The sequence below is a fragment of the Vicugna pacos genome, chromosome 24, assembly GCF_048564905.1.
Source record: "Vicugna pacos chromosome 24, VicPac4, whole genome shotgun sequence".
Lineage (NCBI taxonomy): Eukaryota > Metazoa > Chordata > Mammalia > Artiodactyla > Camelidae > Vicugna > Vicugna pacos.
In genome coordinates this window covers 13102306-13118719 of record NC_133010.1, presented here as the reverse complement: position 1 = coordinate 13118719, position 16414 = coordinate 13102306, and the positions used below count along the sequence as shown (strand labels likewise).

Sequence of the window (16414 nt, the reverse complement as noted above, 5' to 3'; positions counted from 1 at the left end):
ATTATTATTTAACTTCAGTTGTTTGGTAGGAAACTTTCTCTTTTTTTGTTTGTTTCTTTTTAAAAAAATTATTTTGAATTGCACTGCAAGCAACTGCAGATACCCAGTGCATTGTTACTATTATTTTCATGAGTCTGATGATCTCTAGACATCTTTTAAAGCAGTGTTTGCTTTATTCATCTCTGTCTCCATCGAATCTGCAAATAGGAGGTGCCTGACAGACGGTGAATAAATGAATGAATACTTCGATGTAATTAAGAGTAGGATTAGTTGCATACACATAATATTTAACCGATGAATGAGGAACAGTGTTGTCATCCTGCCTCAGGCTTGTCTGGCCACGATGTTAGAATAGCCACACAGAAGATGAAGTCAGGCTGCAGAAAGGCATTCATGGCTGTTTTCCTTGATTATCTGCAGGAACGAGGGCAGGCGGGAGAGAAGCCCGGAGAGACCAGAGAGCTTGAGATTTGTAAGGGACAGGAAAAGCTTGGATGTCAACCTTTGCTTTGGCAGCGGCTGACCTAGTTTCCAATCAGAGCGTCCTCAGGACCACTGTGAGCGCTACTAGCGGTGCTCAGGTTAATTGACTGGTCACCCCCGGATTTGGAGCCCAGCTCCCATTTGGCTATAAAGTTGGCATCTCTCTGCCCTACACTGGGGCCGGAGTCCCAACCAAACGGTCCCACGGCAGCTCTGCAGGGACTGGGGTGGGGACAACGTGGGTCCCCTCTCTGCTCCACAGACACAGAGATAATGCAGTGCACTGTGTTAATTAACACTTAAAGCTGATACAGATGAAAATAAACAAACGCGCACCCATTCTGGTTCCACTTCCAAGACCTCATCCCGAGACCGTAACACAGTTTGTTTTACGGCTTCCCTGGTCACGTGAGAGCCAGCATAATGAAACCTCTCTAATCTCTATTTTTCGAAAGTCTGTGTAGATACAGATGGCTCTGTTTTGGTCTCTGGGTTTTATTCTTATTTTGCCACAATTTTAACCTTTTATGTATCTCTTTCTGTGAGATATTCTCACTGTTTCCTCACTGCCTAGAGGCTCTGAGAGGCCTTTCATTTTCATTTTCTGATGGTTGTATCATATGGGTCTTCAGAATATTTGGGATTTTTTTTTTAAACAACAGAAGATGTACAGCCATTGTTACTGGAGGATTCTGATCTGTAGGGATTGCCGTTCTGTGATGCACGGGAAAGTTCCTATCAGCTCCATTTTTTAACAGGAGAGGTTGAAGGATAGATGTTCAATTTTCAAAGTATCCATCATCAGTTGCACCCGGAAGGCTGCTAACAGCAGAGGGAGGACACGGTGGGATATCATCTTCACTATGTGTTTTACGTTTTGGGAAGAAAGAGAGACTATGAAAGAAGGGAGAGAGTCACAAAATAAAGAGAGCTGGATCTGACACAGGTTATGCAAGAGAAAAGATCGGGACTGTCAAGCCTCACATGCAGAGTCAAATTCAGAAAAAAAAAGAAAGGACAATATATAAACAGCCTGCAAAACACAATACTTAGTCCCGTCAATTTGGCGTAGTCTGAGTCCCAGCTTCCAGCTGCGATAAAAGAATAGACAAATACAAAAATGACTGAAGCATCCCCCACGTTTGCTTAAGTGAGGTAAGCAGCTCAGAGGAGGGATTTGAAAGAGGACTTTGCATTGTTCTTGGAGTCACTCAAGCATAGGAAGGGTGGAATTCCATCTGTTCAGTTCAGTTCAGTTCAGTGAACTGGGTCACTTTTAATGGTTCACTAAATTCTGACTATCTAAAAATTACAGTTAATGTGTTTTAAAAATCTCGGGCTTCATGACAGGAACACCTTATTACTTGTTCTTCCTTGCCCTTGGGTGGATCACCTCTGAGGATGGGTAAACCGAAGCACCTTTCCTGAGATGGGGGAATTGGGTCATTGAATCCCACGTCAGGTCCCACCAGTGTCTCTCCATTAAAAACAAAAGACAAAACCCATTTTATACCCCTTCCTGGACCTTCTCCCTGACTGGAGTTTGCAGGCTGGGGTGACTATTTCTCACTCACGTGAGATCGATCTGGGAACGTCCTCTCTGAGTTAGAGAGAGAAGGCAAGCAGAGACCTAGGAAAGCAGAAAAGCTATTAGAGAAAAATAATTACAGGAGGGAAACATCATAATTCACATTTCAGGGGTAAGTTTGAAAGTCTCAAAGCACAGGATGCTCTCAGGAAGTAATTCTGGCCTTTGGCTTTTCAAGGAGGTGGTTTGTATCCAATTTCACTTGATGTAAACATTTCCCAGTCTTCTAAGGAGCTGTGTTGCCTCTGTGGGTAAACCTAAAAAAATAGAACTGTGTCCCCTGGATTTGTGGTTGTGTTGGTTTTTCTCTGCACAACAAAACAAGCCTCCCACCACATAAGCAAGATACTTTTTATCATGAGTGTTCTATTAGGGGACAGGGCGACTGAGCTATGAAAGAAAAGTCTTTACAGAAAAGATGAAAATGTCAGGAATTAGAATGAGAAAAGGGGAGTGGATTTTGTGCTACCATTGGACTTGGGTAACCTTGTTTAACTCTCTATGTCATTCTGCATATTAAAAATACATCTTTCCCCTCCTGGCTGCTGGTCTCAGTGGCCTGTAGGTGCCGGGTCCTGCTTGATATGCCAATGTGACAGATCATCGGGACAAGAAGAGCAGGTGCTGAAAGCCACACCTGAAGTTTTCAAATAGGAAATGACACAGAATGAGACTGAGGACATCTGCAAGTCTAAAAATAACTCTTCTTCCAAATACAGTTTAAAAAAATATATATATATATATATTAGAAATAAATACACTGATATTGGGACCACAGCTACTGAATAATGATGATGATCAATGCTGCTGCTAGGTTTATTTTCCTACTCAAACATAACTAGCTTAGAGCTGTTTGTTCAAGATGAAATTCAGTTTTTGGAGGGTTAGATACACGTGGGAAGATCCTCATTTGATTCTTGATGGCACAGGTGTCTTTCTGAAGCGTGACAGGTGTGTTCTTTTCTTGCCGTAAGGGCCAAAGTACAGAGAGAGCTCTGTATAGATGCAGATGCCTCTTCTCCTGTATCTGCACCGGGCGGAGGCACGTAGTGGTTTGGAGATGTAGGCTCAGTCTTTTGGGGAAGGGACTGCCCCCACCTCTCACCTCCCTTTGCACAGTTTTCACACCTGCCAGCTTGGGAGGGCACGCCCACGTACCCCTAGAAATGGCCCACAGACCTCCGAGCAAAAGCTATGCATGGCTGTGGTCTCTACTCCAGCCTACTTCTTCCCACAATCCCCACTGGGACTAGTAGCAGTAGAGAACATGGCTAACGGCCTCTCTCCTGTGACCTGATTACTTCTTAACTACTCTCCCTGGCTCTGTCCCTGACTGCTCTGACTTTCATCACGGTGAAATGTTAATGTAACGGAATCCCTCCTCTGCTTACAAGTCTCTGTAGCCCCCCATTGCCCGAAGTGATACAGGAAAATGGGGTGCAAGAGGGTGGCCATGTCCCAGGTCCCAGATGAGCCCCAGGGATGTGCACCATCAAGTAAGGGTTCTTGGCTTCGCACACGAAAGAGTTCAAGAGTGAGCCATAGTTGAGTAAATGCAGATTCATTCAGAGAGACACACACTCCATAGACAAGAGTGCAGGCCGACTCAGAAGGCAAGAGAAAGGCCATGAGGTACAAGGTTGGGTGCTAGGTTTAAAATAAAGGTAGATACATACTCCACAGACAGAGTGCAAGCTGTCTCACTCAGAAGAAAAGAGTGGCCATGAGATGTGGGTGGTTAGTTTTTATGGCTCGGTAACTACAAATGCTCACAAGTGGGACGATTATTCCAACTACTTTGGGGGAAGGGACAGGGATGCTACCACCGACTTTGTGACCTTTTATGGTTAGCCTCGAACTGTCCTGGTGCCTGTGGCAGTGTCATTTGCCACACTAATATATTGCAATGAGTGTACAATGAAGCTCAAGGTCTCCTGGAAGTCAGATCTCCCGCCATTTGGGGCCTCAAGGTCTACGGAGAGTTGACTTTTCACCATCTTGGTGCTAGTTGCCATGCCATTCCTTTAACGGCTGTGCCCTGCCCCCTTCCCTCCTGTCTCAATAGGACAAAGCAAACTTTCCTTAGCAGACGTGCATCTCACCGCAATAATGTTATTCCAGGTTTCTGCCCAGACTCACGACCATTTGTTAAATTTTTGCTTATCCTTCAAGGCCCAGCTCGAAAGTGTCCTCTTTTGAAGGATTCTCTGATCGCTCCGCTCAACTCTTCCAGCCTCTTCCATACCATGGATACTTCCACGGGAGCAGCTGTCTCGGGGTTAATGATGTGACCATCTCTCCTCCTTTTTTCCCATCTAGACTGGGTCACAATCAAAACCAAGGATGTACCCACGCCTGGCAGAGTGTTGAATGATTGTTGAAAGAGATGTTTCATTGAATGAGAATTTCTGTTTTTTAACAGGGTTTGCTCTGTTTTCTGTCTCAGCTATCCGATTTAATGTAGTTCAAAGGTATTCTTCACATTTTGGTTATTCCCTTTTCTGTTAATTTCTTTCCTAATATTTATGAACATAAGTTTACTTGAACATGTACTTGTTTATTGATTCCATCAGTAGACTATGAATTCCATACAGCCAAGAATGTCATCTTTTTTGTGTGTGTACTGTATCTCCCATTCCTGGCTCTGTGCCTGCTTAGCAAACATTTGTTGAATAAAACAGCAAATGAATTAATGAATTCTCTGGCACAGGATATTGCGGTTACAAATACCTCCAATTTTTACCCAATAGTGACCAAACCTATTGTTTTTCTCCTTATTCACTTTCTTCTTGATATTGGTGATTCTCTTCTACAGTTTCCCCATTATTTAAAACTATAAAATCTTGTGACAAGGATAGGAAAAAAATGAGTGGGGAATTTACAAAGAACCCCTTTTACATGTTGACTACAGAATCCTCCTGTGAATGGCTGAGCTCCCTCAATTCATGCACCAGTGGTTCCCCCTTCTCCTGCCTCCCGCTCCTTCTTTTTCCTACTCACAGGTCTGCCCAAAGCTGCTGGCTAAGCCGCCTCGGATACAAAGGGGAATTAATACTGCAGGTCATTTAGAATTCAGTGCCCACTTCACTGTGACGTCTCCAAGAATCAGGGCAGGGTTTTAACCCTGGTTGCAGGTGGAAATCTTAATATATTTGGACTTAAACGCATCATAATCAGTCTGTTTGACGAATTGTTATTTAATGTTACTGTGCAAATTGAAACGAGCGAATAGGAGGCCTGAATTTTTGTCTTCCACCATAGCTGTCCGTTATAATAGTAGGTTTAAGTGGAGAGAGAGTTAGGATGTTACACTGAGGTGTGTGTGGGTGTGGGTGTGGGGGGGTGTGACTGCATGCATGTCCAGGGATGCCCCCCAGTCAGGTGAGGGGCCTAATGCATTTCGCAGACACTTGGCTGTCTGAGTCAAAGGGCTCCCGTGACTGCGCATGCCACCAGAAAGAAGAGGCCCACCATCACTCTGTCCCCAGCACTTCTGTCCCTTCTACTGCCGTGCCACCAGTCCCCTAGTGGCTCTCCAGATCATGGAATCTGCCACCAGCACACTGTCCGTCGCATTCCAGAAGCAGCAACAACTCAAAACCAGGAAATACGAAGGCACAGAGACGCCTCACTTAGTGTTGGCTCGAGTTACTTTACTTTCATGAGCTTAAAGTTTCTTTACTGAAGCTACCTGCACAGTCAGAGGGGATTAAGTCACGTGTAAAGTGTTCATCACCAGAAATGAGCACGTGACAAGTTAGGGCCACGGTCATGATCAGTGTGGCCACTAGTCTTGTGCGAAGAATACACCTGAGGTATCTTTTTCTCTTCTTCGTATGTTATCTCATTGAAAATTAACAAACACCAGACTCCAGAATTGGAAGCTACTCTCTAGTGGCTAAGAGTACAGATTCCGGAACCAGTCTCCTTAACTCCCCGGGTGGGTAAGTTTAGGCAAATGATTTAGCCTCTTTGAGATTCAGTCTCCTCACTGTACTTAAGAGCGTGGAATAGTGCACGTGGCGAACATGTAACACCTGGAAGCAGCCATTAATAGTACGCCTGTTAATGAGGCCCCTTGGGGGGCAAAAAAAGAGGGGACCGCACTGTATAAAAATACTATATAACTTCCTAGAAAATCTCCCAGACTTACACAGCACAAGGAGGCCGGCTGTCCTCTGGTTCATTCCAAATTTCCAGGAGACTCTTCACCCCACTCCCAGGCTGACACTTCTTCCCATTTAACCCTTCTTTCCCCAGGCCACACACTTGTGGATGCGTAAACTAGCCTCATCCTCCCCGCCTTCTCCCTCCCTCCTGAGGGGCAGAGCAACTCAATCAAGCAAATGACAAACAAGTAACTCCTTCCACGTGAGGGCCCTTGTTTTGTCCCTCTCAGTCACAGACCATCTATCCACGGGAGAAGAATGAAGAGGGAGAGGAGGAGATGGTGACGAGGAATGAAGAGGGAGAGGAGGGATGGATGGTGGACGGCGAGCGAGGGTGGGGAGCTCAAAGGAGGGAAAACTAGGAACCCATGTTGAAATAGGATTAATCCACAGTACTGAGCAAAAGTGAAGATGCTGAGAGAAAACCCGTAAGTCAAGGGTTTTTTTCAAAAATCAGAAATGTCTTATACAATTGGAAGTAGGGAGGAAGGTAGTTAGAATGAGTGTCTGGCAAGGGAGAGGGGGACGGGAGAGACACAGTCCCACATGGATGCTTCACCTGCCAAAGGTCACCTCTGTGTGTGCATTTGGTGGCCTCCTTTAAAAAGGAAAATGTAAATTTGTTTTACATAATTTATTGTTGGGTATGAGCTTTGGGATCAAAAAGCACTCATACCCATTGTTACTGCTATTGTCGAAAGCCCCGTGAAGTCCTTAACTGAGTCAGAATCCTCTGTCTTGTTAACAATGGCACATACCTCACAGAATACCTTGGAGGCAGGTGGGTAGCTTGACCGACAGTGACAGATACCGGCACCTGGGTACCAAGAACTGTGCTACTTGTTCAAAGTCATGCAAGGAGGAAGGCTGTAAGCGGTGAACGTGTCATCTCCTAGAAGAAGAGACAAGCTCATTTCCTTGTCAGTGGATCTGAGTATCCCCGGAAGTGAGACATGGTAAGGTTTGTATGTGTTTTTGTTTTTCACAGATTTTACTCTCTGTCCTTAACAAAGAGAAGGAAATTGTAGGTTTATCCTTCCCTCAGCAGCTGCAAACGTGACCACCTAGGAAAAGCCAAAAGGACAAGTTTTTTCTTTAATGATTGGGAAGTAGGAAGTGTGACAGCTTCTGAAAACAAATGCCTGTATTCCGTTTTCTAGCAGGCTGTTGTGGTCCGTCTTCTGTCTGGGAACTGGATAAAAACATCAATGAATACTCCAAAGGTCAGAATTTCCGAACTGCTGCCACAACTGTATTGTCACCAAGTATTAATGACTCTCTCACTCGGTCTCTTTTTTTAAGAGGCCTGGTCATGTCCGAGGGAATGCCAGGTACATTTTTCTTAATGTATGAGCACAAGTTACATATAACAACCTAACAACACAATACTGCCTCTTTAATGCTAATCTATTCCTTGCAATCTACTAGATACATGTAGAGTCATTGGTGTGTATCAAGAGAGCAAAATCAGATTCTGAAAATATCTGAAAGGATGCACTAGAGTGTACATAATAATGTATTTTAATCTGCCAGGCCTTAAAATTAATCATGAATTCCCACAGAGATTTTAATAATTTTGAGATGATGGTTTTGTGTGTGTTTTTTTTTTAAGAGAGTAATATTCTTGGACAGAGTTTTCTAAATGCTGAACGGTGGAAAAAAAGTAGGTGGGGGAGGGGAGAACAGGCCAATTTCTCACTTGCCATGGCATGGGAGAGAGAAACATTAGGGGAACGTGTTTTCTTTTGGTTCTAACTAAAAAGCAAGGTAGGTGTTTCAAAAAAAGGCTTTATCATGCCATAAAAGCTGGCAAATCACAGGAAGTTTATTAGGGGTAATAATGTGCGTTTGCTGAGCAGCGGGAATAGTCCTGAAGGGAAGAGGTCCACTCTGGTGATGGGGAGAATGCCTCTGAGGCATCAGCACACGGCTGTCAGCAGTTTTCAGAGTCACACAGGAGGGAAACCTTGGTCATCAAACTGCACTAGACACTAGCAATGGTAACCAGACTATTTATCGTCCAAACAGGGACTTTTGAGAGGGAGAATGAAGGTGAAAAATCACACTGGGACATAGGCTTACCCTAGTTCAAGGGCACGTAGCAGTGGTCAGCGGGGTGGACACGTGCCTTTCCGGATTTAGCATCGTCCTTGCCTTTCAAAGAGGGGTGATCACATACACCTCCTCACCTCATCAAAGGCTGTGACGGTAAGCCTTTTAGGCTCTTCCAACTTTATCCAACAAAGACACTATGTGGACTTATATAGAGCATTCTTTTTCCCTGAAAAATAAATAACTAGAAATATTATGCTCTAGCCTGATGACTGTTCCAGGATTTTCAGGGTACTACAAAGAAATAAGCTCTCAGAGGATATGTTGGACTTTCTATAATCTTTTTAACTCTCCATGAAATACCCCATTACAGTGTCCAGATACAGCGGGAAGTGACTTGCTTCTGGGGCTGACCAAGTCCTTGGTAATACTCCCTGAAATGCGGTTGTCAGAATACGTCTCGGTCCTTCTTTCTCCCATCTGTTAAAACCTCCTCGTGTCCCCATCTGAAACATTATTTAAGCCCTGGAGTAGAGTGTGTGGTTTGTCAGAAGGAGCTGAAATGCTGAGATTGACCTCCTTATTTTGGGAGGAACAAAATAATGTTCATCTTTCTTGGTCTGTGTATGTATGAAGTGTGCTCAGAAAATTTAAGGGATGGAAGTTACACAAGAGGGAAGGAGGCCGAGATAGGAGAAGGTCCAGGGAACAGACCTGTAATTACAGAGACAGGAAGTAGAATTTTACCTGAACTACGTGACTGTTAAGTAATTTGCAGGCTGGTCAAATCAGAAATCTCACTAGTGTGTGCTCCTGAAAAGCTATTTCATTACTCTGGATGGGTGATGGAATAACATTTGGAGATGTTAATTTTGGTTTACTCACCAATGCCCTTCCAAATTTCCCACCCTTTTCTCTCCCACTGAGTCACTGACATTCATTGCCTCAAGGGATATGTATTGAATGGCGTACAATGGTACAATAGGACCCGAAAGAACAGTAAGTAAACAAATGAAAAGCCTGATTATTCAGACCCTTAGGGTAGAGAAAATTCTTTTTAGTTTGGAAAGAGTTGCTAGTGCGAGCTTTGCTTGTCCCAGAAGGATGTTTAGCTCTGTCCTTATGAAAGGGCCTTTTGCTTGCTACAGATAGGGGGCCTGAGGTGAGGGTTGCCGAGAAGCAACGAGCAACCCAGGCAGACCCCTTGGGGAAGTCCTCTGTGGCCCCAGGCAAGAGTAATGGAAACAAACAAACAGCAAATGGCTGCCAGGAACTCTGCACACACGCTGAGCCACCCAGAGAGGTGCAGGACAGCATCACGGTTTCTGTGCTTCTACGAGGGGTGTGGAATGCCACCAGGAAGGCTGGTGGGACGCTCAGGAGCCCTGGGGCTCAGATGAGGGGTCGCAAAGTGACCACCAGAAGCTGAGGAATAGTGGCTGTGTCGGGCCCCGAAATATCTCCATGCAGCAAAACGACCAGAGACAAGATAGCATGGGGACTTCTCGCTGAGAACTTGCAGAGAGTGAAGAATTCCCAAATTCTCATAAATCCCCTGCGAATTTTCATGCCGCTCTAGGAAGAAAGGGACCATTGACGGGCTTATGAATGGACTGAGTTTGCCCTAAAGAGACGGAGACAACCCTGAGGGGTCGGAAAAAAAGTCCTGGGTTGACCCGAACTGAGCGCTATATAGCAAATGTCCTTAATTAGGTGAAATGCGGGTTTTAAATCGGGATTTTATGGACATAAAGAAAAGAGCGAAGAAGTTCTCCATTTTCCACACCTGAGTATTTGCTTGTGCCATATCCAACCCACTGCACCAGAATTCTCATTACTCAGCATTTTTCTCATTGTTTAACAGGCACCACATAAATTTTTTTTCATTGCATAAATGGGATGAAAATACCCCAGTCCCTCAAAAACAAACCAACACAACACAGCACAGCAAAACAAAGGAAGTCATCGGTAATAAGTACGTGAATGTCGAGTGGAATACTTGTCTTAAAGGTTCAGAGAGCTCTTCCGGGACAGGGGTTGTTAACCGACGCCAGCCCTCACTGGCAACAGGAAAAGGAAGCTTGAAGCTTGGCACAAGGGCGCTCATCCAGAGCCCGCCGCTGTGCTACGCTACCCAAAGGAGAGTGAGACTGGAATTTCTGAAGCTCTTGAAAAATGGGACAGACTAGAGGCGACCTAAAAGTCACTTACATAATCCTGCTTAGAAAGAGGGGAATGATGATTTGTTGATTTCTTTTTCTCAAGAAATACAGCTGCACTTCTAGGATATGGTTTTCAACCTAATCGGAGGTCCAATTTATATTTTAGAACAAGAGCTACAGCTTCCCCTGAACATTTATAGTAATTTTGATCAATACTGTGTGTTTGATAACAGATCTGGCATGTAAAGCGAAAAGTGCCACGTGCCCTGTAGGGAGCCCTTTATTTCTAGTGACATATATTGGAGTTATTCTTCTTTGTTCATGTGATTTACCTTCAAAAATCTATTGAATGTGCCCCCAGAGAAGTACAGATGGCTGTTTTAATAATCACGTTGGTATTCGGGTGGAATGGAGTGGGATAGCACTGAAAGGACTTGCAGGGAATATTGTTCCTGGGTCTCTGGTTCCACCAGCCTGCGTATAATATTTAAAGCGCAGTAGAATGGTGGGAGTTTGCAGAAGAAAGTCAGCAACCCCATTCCCATAAATAATGATCTTGTATCCTCCTTCTGAGCTTGGAGAGCCCTTAGATCATATCAGAAATGGCACAATATGCTGCTAGGTCAACAGATGGCAGGGTTCCTCTGTCTCTGTCTCTCTCCCACCAAGGGCAGCAGGGGTTTACCCGGATCATTTGACTGTCTGCTATCCAGTGATGGCCTTGGTAGAGCTGGATCCAGGTCTTCAAATTCTGCTTCTGACCCTAGGGATTCTGTGCTATTAGAAAATGCTGGCGAATGCAGATAACCCTTTAGCTTGGCCCTCACTGGCAACATACCTACCATTGTAAGGCTGTGGAAACAATGGAGAACTGGATTCTTTAGGTGTAGTGTAAAATATCAAGTGGTAGGGTAACTGTCTATTTTAATGTCTCTTGCTAATAATACTCTTTGGGCTCTCCACATCAGCCATGATCGCGTGGATCTTATATCGTACTTTTAGAAGCCATATAATTTCATGTAACTTTTAATACACGACAGATATTATGCCCATTGTGCAGATGAGAAAACTGAGGTCTAGCAAGCTGAAATAACTTGCTCAACATCCCACGGACAGTGAAGAGTAGGGCAGAGACCTGAAATTAGGTGGGTTCATCACAAAGTCTATGCTTTCTTTCCAGTCATGAGGCTTTCCCAGCGTAGGAGCTACTCACTGATATTTTTTAACTTATAAAGGATGGTAAAGTTTAGTTGTGGCCTGATTAATGTGGTAGCTAACTTTCTGAGGTAGCATGGGCAGTCTTACCCAGTTTACTATTACTGAGATCTTTTAGTTCCTGTGAGTAATAGTGAGACTTGCTCCACCAAGACACAGAGCATCTCAGACAAGACTGGGGCAGAGGTAGAAAAGGAGTCCTGGCCCCCGAGTCTCCTGTTTACTCCATCATCTCTGGTTTGCATTGTCTGAAATGCGCTTCCTTTAAATTCACTTCTGTTAGCCTAGGTCATTCTGTGGGGACAATTAATCTTCCCAGGTACACCTCAGCATCTTCCAGCCACCTTCAAAAACCAACCTTGTAATATTTTAATTGAACCACATCATTTGTGTCTCTAACACTGATATGGATTTTACACAGCTGTTTACACTAATATGTGTTAAAATGTCTAATTACCACTAGGATCACAGCCGGGCTCAGTAATCTCGCCAGCTCTTAAATATATAGTTGTGTCTTCATCAAACACAAACGGCGGTGAGCACCCTAAACTCTCGCAATTTGTAAACTGGATTAAGGGCAATACATGCAACCCTTCAAACAAGAACACAGAATTTTGCATATTTCATGCTCGTCTGCTCATCTGTTTGTTTTGTTGTTGTTTCCCAGGTTTTCAAAAATGCTTGTTGATAAAATGAGGTCAGAATTTGCAATGAGGTGGGTGTTTATAGTGGGATTGACGGAAAGGTTTGAGAGGGCCTGCGAAAGGCTGTGTGTTATGTCTATAATAGCATTTTTATGTCTGACCCAATAAACTAATATTAAGTTGTTGGCTGACAATTCTTTAGCCAATTGAATAAACTTGTTATTGCTTATTTTTAGCAGGTATTTGAGCACCTACTTAGGAACTACGATAAGAGCTGGTAATTTCAGTATAACATCAGGAGAGTTAGACACTTACCACATGTGTAAGTGTCTCTGGGACACAGAGGAGGAGGGGCTGTCTGCCCTGAGAGTCCGGGAAGACTACAAAAATATGTTTGTACTGGAGAAATGGAGGATTTTCAAGGAGGGGAAAGATAGACAGGAAATAGAAAAAAGCCATTATAGTCACCAATCAGGTGGAAGAGAGCATGGCAAGTTCTGGAAGCAACAGTGGCTCAGTATGGCTGGGGAGGAGAGAGCTGCTGGTGGAAACCTAGGAGACGCAACATTAGGGACATTGCTGTAAACTCTGTAGATGACGTCATGTCTCATAATAGTAAGAGTCTATGTTGGATATAATACATCAAGAAAAGAGAGCTTACTGGAAAGCTGTCATGTGACACTTGGGAGTTTTGTCAGTGGCCACTCAACTCATCTCCAAAGAAATAACGTGCCCCCAACATGTAACCAGCTTAGACTACGGAAGCCTACGTGGTCCATGGACACCAGCAGGGAATCCTTCAGTTTCTCTCTTCTCATTGACTGATTTATTGATTGAGTCATGTACTCATTCTTGCATTGATTCAATAAATGTCTACTTAGCCCCTACAATATTTCAGTATTTGTGCTAGCCACTGAGGAAATGACAGGGATGCTCCCTTTTGTCTGAGAATAAAAGACGATGGAAAAAAGGCATCAGGAGATTTGGCAAAGAATGAGGATGATCACATAGCCCTCACTTATTTCATCAATAGAAACATGCCACTTTCCTGACGTTAGAGTGTCTCTAATTTTACCTTCTATTCACCTCATTTAAGAGAATTTTTTATATTGAACTTCCATTTATCTAGAATCTAAATGCATGTAAGATTAAAATAACTTGGATTTTTAAAAAAGGGGTTCATTGTAGAATGGGGGAAAATGGTAAGGAGTCGGGGATTTAGTCAAAATTGAAACTTAAAAATGACATCCTAGAATTACTGTATATTCAATTCATTTCTTATATCTTCGTCATCTAGATACTGCACAATAAGCACGTGTTTGGAATGGAGACCACTAAGACACATCAAGTGTATTTCCAAGTCAACAAAGGCTGAATTATGAATAATACGACTTTTGGACACGCGCACACACACACACACACACACACACACACACACACACCTGTAACTTCCATTAAGGGCAGAGATTATGTTTATCTTGTCCACAGCTGAATCCCTAGTGTCTGGCATGTCATGTACTCGATAAATAAGTTATTAAATGCGTGATTGTTCATGGTAATTACCAGTTGTGGTAAATTATCTTATTGTTCCCAATTCTGCTCTCTCTAGCCACACCTTTTGCCGCGTGCCCCTGTAATCCCTCCCGCCCCAGTGAAGTTGGTCTTGGCCACGTGATTTCTTTTGGCTGATGGAAGGTGGCTGGGAGGGACAGTGAGGTAATGTTGAGCTGCACTCTTAGGGGACGTCACTGTTTTCGCTCTGCTTCGTGCACTTCCGTCCTGGACATGACATGCATCTCTGCCAGTCCTGTAACTGGCAGCTTCTATGCATTCAGCAGATGGAGCGTGAACCACCTCTTTCTTTTTAACTACAAATGTAACAGGTACATGTCATGATGCTTGCGGAGTCTAACTTAGTAGTGAAGACTATATGAGATACCTTGGTGAGGACACCCTGAGCAGATCCTGAGTTGAGGATTTGGATGCAGGGAGTTTACTGGGTGGTGATCCCTGGAAGTAGTCTTGATACAGCAGGAAGGAAACAGAGAAGTAGGAAAAATAATACACATGCACTATTGATTGGTTCTTGCTGTGGGCAAGTAGGTCTTAACCCCAAGGACGGCCCTCTGAAGAAATGGAGAGGGTGCACCCCAGAATTGTCTCTCCAGAACACGGGATGCTGGGGCACGTATCCACTGATGCCTATGTCTCATTAGTTAAAGGTTCTAGCCTGCCTCCCAGATATTATTCCCCCACCCCACCCCCACACTTCCTGGCCATGACCTTTTTGTGTGGCTTTAGAGAAAGTCCCCAGTTAGAAAAGGGGAGAGAAGTCGCTGCTTGGGTTTGAGGAAGGGTGGTGGCAGAATAAGTGCGTGAAAGTGTCTATAGCAGCGGCTCTGAAATCAAAGGTGGGCCAGGTGGATGTGATGTGGGTCACAAAAAGTGTCGGCTCTGAGATGATGTTTACGCAAAGTGCGTTGTGGATCATCCGGTTCTAAACAACTGTTATTGGTTATTAATCGTGGAATGTCCAAAAGTTCTTGTTTATAATAAAATTTATCAAATAACATGACTCACCCTAATTAGTAATATCTGTGATACTACGGTACAGGGTTATCCAGTCATTTGTTTGCAAAAGGCCAGAGATTGGGTGACTTTTCATATACCCAGTGCTACTTCCCTGCCCTGCTTTTTTCCTTTCCCAGAACCGCTATCTAGTTATCATTGCTGTTAACACACTCCACACACACACACACACACACACACACACACACATCCAGATACACATCAGTAATCTATGCACTTTCTTACTACTCCCAGATATCTTTACTCCAACGAGCGTGTGAAAAACCCAGATGGGAGCAGAGAAAGAGAATGGAGAATATGCAGTCTTTTCTACCCTTCATGTAGGTTACGAAGCAGGAGGTTGTGATTGAGAAATGAATCAAACACACTCTTTGTAGAACTGCTCTCTTAAAAGAATGTCCCGGAACCCTACACACTTGCTATAACTCAGCGACCAACTCACAAGCATGTCCAGGCTGTACTTAAACGGCACTGCCATAGTTCAGAGTCTAGGCCTTTCATACACTAACATGTATGATTATATAATCATCAAGGAATATCCAGTAACTGCTCAAAGTGTTCTGTGGTTCTCTCATTCCAAAGGAAGCAGAATCACAGGAGTCTACGTGGAAGGCCCATAGAGGAGGGTGATTCTTATGGAATGAATCCAACATGACACCTCTCTGGGGAAAGACATCACTCAGCTGTAAAGATCACCGTGACCCCTGCTTTACATTCCATCAAAAAATTGTTAAGTCCATCAGCTTAGTTACCCTTTAGCCTTGTGTGGGCATTAACTCAGAGCTACTGAAAGATCAGCGTGACCAGAAAACGTTTAGCTCCAGATGATCATTTCCATAAAATAAAATATCCTGAATCTCATCGGCTAAAAAGAACGAAACTCTCCGCTGTCTCTACATTAAACAAGCGCTGTTAGAGTCAGTCTGCTGTTCTGATAAGTAACTCTCCAGTATCAATGGCTTGCTATAATGAAAGAATGTTTCTTACCCCTGTCCATCCATTGGATCTGGGTGGGTTGGTGGGTTGCCTGTCTATGCTGCCATCCAAGGAGCCAGGCTTTTCTCATCACGAGGGTCACTTTCATTTGGTCCTCTGACGATTCTCTCACTCCAGCTAATGGGCAAGGAAAAGAAAGAGGATTATCAGGTGGGCCTGGAAGTAGCTCATGTCACTTCCACTCATTTTCCTTTGGTGAGAACTTAAGTCATATTGCCATACCTAACTGGAAAAGAGGCTGAAAGCTGCAGCCTAACTGAATGCCTAGGAGGGAGAGGAGAATTCAGACATGGGTGAGATCTGCTAAATAAAGCACAGAAATGTGGGGCCTAATTGAACTACGAAACAACAATAGGAGGCTTTACTTTCTTTGTGGGCCAGTATTACAATTAAAATTCTCATCGCCAAAGACAGGCAAGGTTGTAAGTTTCATCTCTTATGTAAGATGCTCTACTCTGGACAGGTAGACAATTTCTTCTCTTGTGAAGACATCTCCCATTTCTGGTTTTGTCCTGT

At 43.9% G+C, this 16414-nt stretch overlaps 1 protein-coding gene across 4 annotated transcripts in view; it reads right to left on the bottom strand.

Moving 5' to 3' along the window:
• KLHL14 (kelch like family member 14) overlaps nucleotides 1-15917 on the bottom strand; it is a 180229-nt gene extending 164312 nt beyond the window's left edge. For all 4 annotated transcript variants that reach the window (XR_012063850.1, XR_012063853.1, XR_012063852.1 and 1 more), the window contains exon 1: nucleotides 15890-15917. The gene's annotated coding sequence lies outside the window, so the exon portion shown is untranslated. The remainder of the gene's footprint in view (nucleotides 1-15889) is intronic.
• Nucleotides 15918-16414: the final 497 nt, after the last annotated feature.